Source organism: Chiloscyllium plagiosum, chromosome 13, assembly GCF_004010195.1.
Source record: "Chiloscyllium plagiosum isolate BGI_BamShark_2017 chromosome 13, ASM401019v2, whole genome shotgun sequence".
Taxonomy (NCBI): Eukaryota; Metazoa; Chordata; class Chondrichthyes; order Orectolobiformes; family Hemiscylliidae; genus Chiloscyllium; species Chiloscyllium plagiosum.
The window spans coordinates 63,892,408-63,899,405 of NC_057722.1; the positions used below are offsets into that span (position 1 = coordinate 63,892,408).

General features: G+C 38.9%; 1 protein-coding gene across 3 annotated transcripts in view; it reads right to left on the reverse strand.

The window, feature by feature from the left end:
* LOC122556140 (membrane-spanning 4-domains subfamily A member 15-like) overlaps positions 1–3,611 on the reverse strand; it is a 47,566-nt gene extending 43,955 nt beyond the window's left edge. The window contains exon 1 of one of the 3 annotated variants that reach the window (XM_043702628.1): positions 3,587–3,611. The gene's annotated coding sequence lies outside the window, so the exon portion shown is untranslated. The other 2 variants (XM_043702627.1, XM_043702629.1) reach the window with 2 other exon arrangements.
* Positions 3,612–6,998: the final 3,387 nt, after the last annotated feature.

The window sequence follows — 6,998 nt, forward strand, 5'->3', positions numbered from 1 at the left end:
CCCTCCAACCACAAGGGATGAACTCAGATTTCTCCAGTTTCCTCATCTCCCCTCCCCCTACCTTGCCTCAGTCAAATCCCTCAAACTCAGCACCGCCTGCCTAACCTGCAATCTTCTTCCTGACCTCTCCACCCCCAACCCACTCCTGCCTATCACCCTCACCTTGACCTCCCTCCACTTATCGCATTTCTAAAGCCCCTCCCCCAAGTCCCTCCTCCCTACCTTTTATCTTAGCCTGCTGGACACACTTTCCTCATTCCTGAAGAAGGGTTTATGCCCGAAACGTCGATTCTCCTGTTCCTTGGATGCTGCCTGACCTGCTGCGCTTTTCCAGCAACACATTTTCAGTTATGAGAATAAAAGGCAAGTTTATGCAACCTCTCCTCATAATTTAGTCCCTTAAAGTCTGGTATTTTTCTGTTAAATCCATGTAGTACTTTTTTCCAATTAATCTATCATTTCCATGTGCCCTATATGACTCCAAAGTGATCTCCACGAATGAATCAATTATCAAACGTGACTTATCCCACACAAAGCCTGATGAGCTCACATTTGTTCAAGTGTTCAATCACTCGGTCCTTACTGTTATGCACCCCCGCACAACTAATTTTAATGAAATGAGAGGTAATGCTCCCTAGGAATACCATGGCAGATGGTATATTTGGAATTCAATAAATAGTGGAATTAAGAGTTTAATGTTAACCATGAACCATTGTTCATTGTCAGGTAAAGCCCATCTAGTTCACTAATGTCCTTCAGGGAAGGAAACTGCCATCCTTACATGTGATTCCAGACCCACTGTTAACTGTTCTCTATGAGCAATAAATAGTGGATGCCAACATTCTATGAATGTATTATAAAATGGAATTATCATTGCCTGAATTGACATTCTCCTTAAATAATAGTTAGCACATTTCTAATCATTGATTCTTCAATGGAGAGAGCTTTGAAAGTTTATGATGCATGCCTCATAATTGCCTCATGTTTTCTTAGCATTCTGGTGCCAACACCCAGAGTTCCCGAGATTCATCTGTTTTAAATTCCACTGTTTTCTCTCCTGCTGAAATATTATTTATAAGCTCATTCCATCGATTTATTTTAGTTTTATTTCTCTCTCGTGTATTTTATCCTCAAAAATGCAAATGAACACAAAGAACTCAATTAACAAAGCTGTCAATACATTCTTTTATTTACTGCATTACTTCTGCCAGCCTAACATGGGCTCACATCAGCCTGAGCATTTTCCTCTTACTCTTAATGTACTTATATTGGCTTCTACTTTTTGCCATTATTATTGATTTCTAATTTTCCTTTGAAAAATTTGTATTTTTTGTGGTCCCCTGTTGTTTTCTATCTTTTTTCTGGTTGTTGGATTGTTGCTTCTTCAATTGTAACCCGCACTCAACTATTTACGTTATATGCATTTACCTGACGGAACATGTAGAAATATTTCCCCCCAGGGGTTGTGTAGTACTACTGAACTAAACATTTCCTTGAATATGTCTCAATGTTCACTTTGTCATGATGAAGTAAAACAGGGCCTATTAATCTTAAAGTCTCAGTGATCAACCTAAAGGCTTTGGACTTTAAAGTACACCAACAGCTGCATAACTCCTACTCTAAATTCAAGTTTGACAACACAGCATATGATTCTCTCACTTAAGAACTTTAATTTCATTGCAATTCTAGCTCCTCTCACCTACTACCCTGTTTTCTTGCATAGTGGTATATGTGTGTGTAGTGTGTGATTCAGGACAGGTTTTAAATTTTTAGTCATGTTTATCATTTTAACTGAGCGAATTTACAATAAATCTAACTCCTTAATTTTGGTCCTTTCAAGAGACTGGCTGGATTTTTTCATCAGTGTTTTACATGTGGTCATTGAATTGAAAAACATAACCTTTTAACATTCAAATTCTGTTATCACAACATCAGGAGTAGAAAGAGAGCAAGTATACACCTTTTTGGATTTGGTCTTAAGAAGTTAATAGGTCAACCCAGTTTAGCATGTTCAGTTTAGAACTCATTCCTTTTAAATCAGGTACTGAAACAGACCATGTCCAATTGCAAAAGACTTGGACATCATCCAGGCAAGTAACATTCATGCCACATAAATGCTAGGAAATGACCATCACCAGCAGAAGAGAATCTAACCATATTCCCTTCACATTTGATAGCATTGCCATCCTTGAATCACCCACTATTAATGTGATGCAAGCTTACTATTGACCAGAAGCTGAAGTGGACTAGGCATATAAATACTATAGCTTCAAGAGGAGATTAGAGGCTAGGAATATTGCAATAAGTAACTTACCTCCTGAGTTCCAAAGCCTGTAAACAATTTACAAGTCACAAGTCAGGAGTGTGATAGAATACTCCCAAGTGGAACAAATGAGTGCAACTCCAACAACACTCAAAACGCTTGACATCATCCAGAACAAAGGAAATCACTTAATTGGCACCACATTCACTTCCCTTAACACTAATGCTCAGAAGGAACAATATTTCTCTAATACCCAAAACTCCCTTTTTTCCTATTGCTCTATTAAACTTTCCTTTTCAGATAATGATACAATTCCCATTTCAGTAGTAAGATTCAGACTCACTACTGATGAAGAGATGAAGATACCAGCAATTAGCAGGAAGAATGACAAATTAGAACATAGAACATGACAGTGCAGTACAAGCATTTTGGCCCTCAATGTTGCGCCAACCTGTGGAACCAATCTGAAGCCCATCTACACTATTCCATTCTCGTCCATATGCCTATCCAACGACCATTTAAATGCCCTTAAAGTTGGCAAGTCTACTACTATTGCAGGCAGTGCATTCCACACCCTACTACTCTGAGTAAAGAAACTACCTCTGACATCTGTCTTAGACCTATTACCCCTCAATTTAAAGCTATGTCTCTTCGTGCTGGTCATCGCCATCTGAGGAAAAAGGCTCTCACTGTTCAACCTATCTAACCCTCTGATTATCTTATATATCTCAATTAAGTTGCCTCTCAACTTTCTTCTCTCTAATAAAAACAGCTTCAAGTCCCTCAGCCTATAATGTGGTGACCAGAAGTGTACTCCAAATGTGGCCACACCTGAGTTTTTTACAGCTGCAGCATGATCTCGTGGCTCCGAAACTCAATCCCTCTGCCAATAAAAGCTAACACACCGTATGCCTTCTTAACAACCCTATCAACCTGGGTGGCAACTTTTAAGAATCTATGTACCCAGACACCGAGGTCTCTCTGCTGATCCACACTACCAAGAATCTTACCATTAGTCCAGTACTCCTTATTCTTTTGCTCCTTCCAAAGTGACTCACCTCACACTTTTCTGCGTTAAACTCCATTTGCCCCCTCTCAGCCCAGTTCTGCAGCTTATCTATGCCTCTGTAAACTACAACATCTTTCGTTACTATCCACAACTCCACTGACCTTAGTGTCATCCGCAAATTTAGTAATCCTGTTTAAAGTACTTTAAACTTACCTTATGTAGGATATATAACTTGAGTGAAGAGCTACTTGTTCATTCTGATGTTAGTATGCTTCAAAAAACCTGCACGTATTCTTCCTGCTAATTGCTATTACCTGCTGGTGTTATGATTGATCATCGTCTCCACCCTGTTTGATGACAATTGTCTACTTAAGATTCTGCTTTTTATTTAGACCATGTTTGCCACACCAGGAAGTTGTTATACTTGGTTAATGTTGCAAAAATGGTACATATTTTTTGTGAAATAAACTGCATAGACACATGCAATCAGATCTTTCTTGTCTGTATATGAAAGTGGTATCCTTGAAAGAGGTATCCAGGAAATCTCATTCCCCAATATATCCATAAACTTGCAATATTTCCTTCTTAAATATAGGTATTTATATTTTGAAAGTTACTATTGAATCCACTTTTTATCACTATTCAAGTAATGCTTTAATATACATTTTAAATCTCGTTTTAGTGTTTCAACCAGCATATAAAACCAGGTTGAGATGATGTTTCCATTCTAAACATGTTGGAAAAGATCTTGACATTATGGAAAAATGTGAAAAATGCATCATCAATCTTAAACTCTTATTACATTTCCATTGGTTGACTTCTCTTGAATTTACATTTCAAGAACCACCCCATAATTTTCAAAGCAACTATTTTATTGCGCCATGTTATTGTGCAACAAGTGATTGACGATCAGTAACCACTATTTAGAAATCTTAGGTGCCAACTAAAGGATGATTCATTAAGAATGTGAATACCAGCATACTGAGAATGAGTCAAATATATTCAGGAATTCCATTCCCACAGCATCTGAGGAATTTAAATTAATAAATTTAGTATAACTGGATTAAAATTTTAAAATAACGTGGTGGTGACCTTATGACCTCTGAGTGCTTGTTTGATTCTCGCTGATTCACTGTTGTTCTTCAATGCAGACATCTGCCATCATTACCCTGATGGACCTTAAATTCCAGACCCACACAATATAATTGACACAGAATTACTCTAGCAAACAACCTAGCGGTTAGAAGGCAGTCAACTTCCTGCTTCTCAAGAAAAATAAGGAACAGTTTTAAATTCTGGGTATTCCTGAAGCATCATATCTTGTGAATTTTTTTATTAAAAAAGCAACATCATTCAGCCACATAGCTTGGTTGGCAGGTACCTGGTTAGTGCAGTAAGACACAAACAGTGTTGGTTCAACTCCTGTCCTGGCTGAGGTTAGCATAAAGGTTGCTCCTTCTCAACCCTCTCTTTTTGTCTGTGGTATTGAGACTCTCAGGTTCAACCACCATCATTTGTCTCTCTCTTGTCAGAGAAATGGGACTATGGTAACATTATTTTATATGAAATAACATTTTCAAATATAGTTTGAGATAAAAAGTCGACATGCCTCAATTTATTTCAGATTCACCTAGCTCAATTTTTTCCATACACATATCACCCTCTGTGTGAAAAAGCTGCCCCTTAAATCTCTTTTATATCTTTCCCCTCTCACCCTTAACCTATGCTCTCTAGTTCTGGACTTCCGACCCCAGGGAAAATACTTTATCTATTTATCCTATTCATGCCCCTCATAATTTTGTTAACTTCTATAAGGTCACCTCTCAGCTTCCGATGCTCCAGGGAAAACAGCCCCAGCCTATTCATCCTCTCCCTGTAGCTCAAATCCTCCAACCCTGGCAACATCCTTGTAAATCTTTTCTGAACCCTTTCAAGTTTCACAACATCTTTCCGACAGTAAGGAGACTAAGGGTCTGTTTCCATGCTGTACATCTCTATGACTCTATGTACTTTTTTCCTAGTCACTAAGCAGATAACTTAGATTTTGAACAGATTATGTAATCTCTCGTTATGATAACAATTAAAATATCATACGGCTTAGGCATAGGTTAGTAGCCTTGACTGGAAATGCTTATTGTCTGGGATGTATAACTGGCAATGGATCTTACTCAACACTTCATCATCTAAGAAGGGTGCATGGTACTTAACCCCATGGTCAACAAAGAAATGATAGTGATGTCCTAGTAATAAAAAGATAGTAAAAGTGTTTTGTTTTTACTGTCACAGAGACTGTAAGGTCTCCAATGTGGATGAGAAATGGGTTATATTAAAATTGCGGCCGAGTTAATACATCCAATTTTCCTGACTGTCACTGAACAGTCATTGACAGCCAAATGACTATTGCCCATTCGTGCTGTTGTTGATGATAAATTTGACCACAGTTAGGCAGGTGAATTGGATGGATAATGGATTAGTGAGACAGAAAATAATCAAACTATTAAACTTCACTGGAATTTTGGGCCGTGCTGCAATAAAACCTATGCTAAAGATGTAGCTCCCACAATACAGACAGACGCTAAAGTACAGAATGACATTCTACAACTTCAGAAGACTATTCAGCAAACTTGGCCTTCACTATCTCTTTGAAAGTGCTTCTGCTGTTCTTCTGATTATTCCTGACAGCTCTCCATTACTTCCTTCTTACAAGTGTGTACCACCAGTCATTTGAAAGCTTTACTCAATCCTCTTCCACCACCTTCTTTCATATTAATTTAGCATTTCAATACCATCATAGAATCTTACAGTGTGGAAACAGGCCATTTGGTGCAACAAGTGCACACCCTACCCTCCAAAGAATAAGCCATCCACACCCATTCTCCTACCCTATTACTTTTACATTTACCTCTAACTAACACATCTAACCTACACATCCCTGAACACGATGGACAATTTAGCATGGCCAATTCACCTAACCTGCATATCTTTGGATTGTGGGAGGAAATCGGAGCAGCCAGAGGAAACCCACACAAACACAGGGAGAACGTGCAAACTCCACACAGACAGTCGCCCAAGGCTGGACTCAAACCCCGTCCCCGATGCTCTGGGGCAGCAGTACTACCCACTGAGCCACCTGAATTTGAATTCTAAACAAATTACAGATGATGTTTCCAATCAAAGAATGTGAGTTAAAAACAGGTAATTAAGTTTTAATAGGTCATTTAATTATTACTGAATTTGCTTGCATATTCCAGAATGCCGCTGCTTTTTGTTTTACAGTTCATTGTACATTTTAACATTTTAATATGTTACATAGTAAAAAAGCACTATTTAATATCCAGTGCTTGCCAATGAGTTCTTTGGATGTTAACAGATGTTCACATCAGACCCGTTAATAAGAGTTAAATTAAATTGGGTGTCCAAAGGAGTAGCCATGGCCATCCGCATGGGCCCCAGCTATGCCTGCCTCTTCGTAGGATATGTGGAACAGTCCACCTTCCTCAGCTACACTGGCACCACCCTACACCTTTTCCTCCACTAAATCGATGACTGTATCTGCGCTGCCTCGTGCTCCCACGAGGAGGTTGAACAGTTCATCCACTTTACCAACACCTTCCACCCCGACCTCAAATTCACCTGGACCGTCTCAGACTTCTCCCTCCCCTTCCTTGACCTTTCCATTTCTATCTCGGGTGACCGAATCAACACGGACATTTACTATAAACCGAC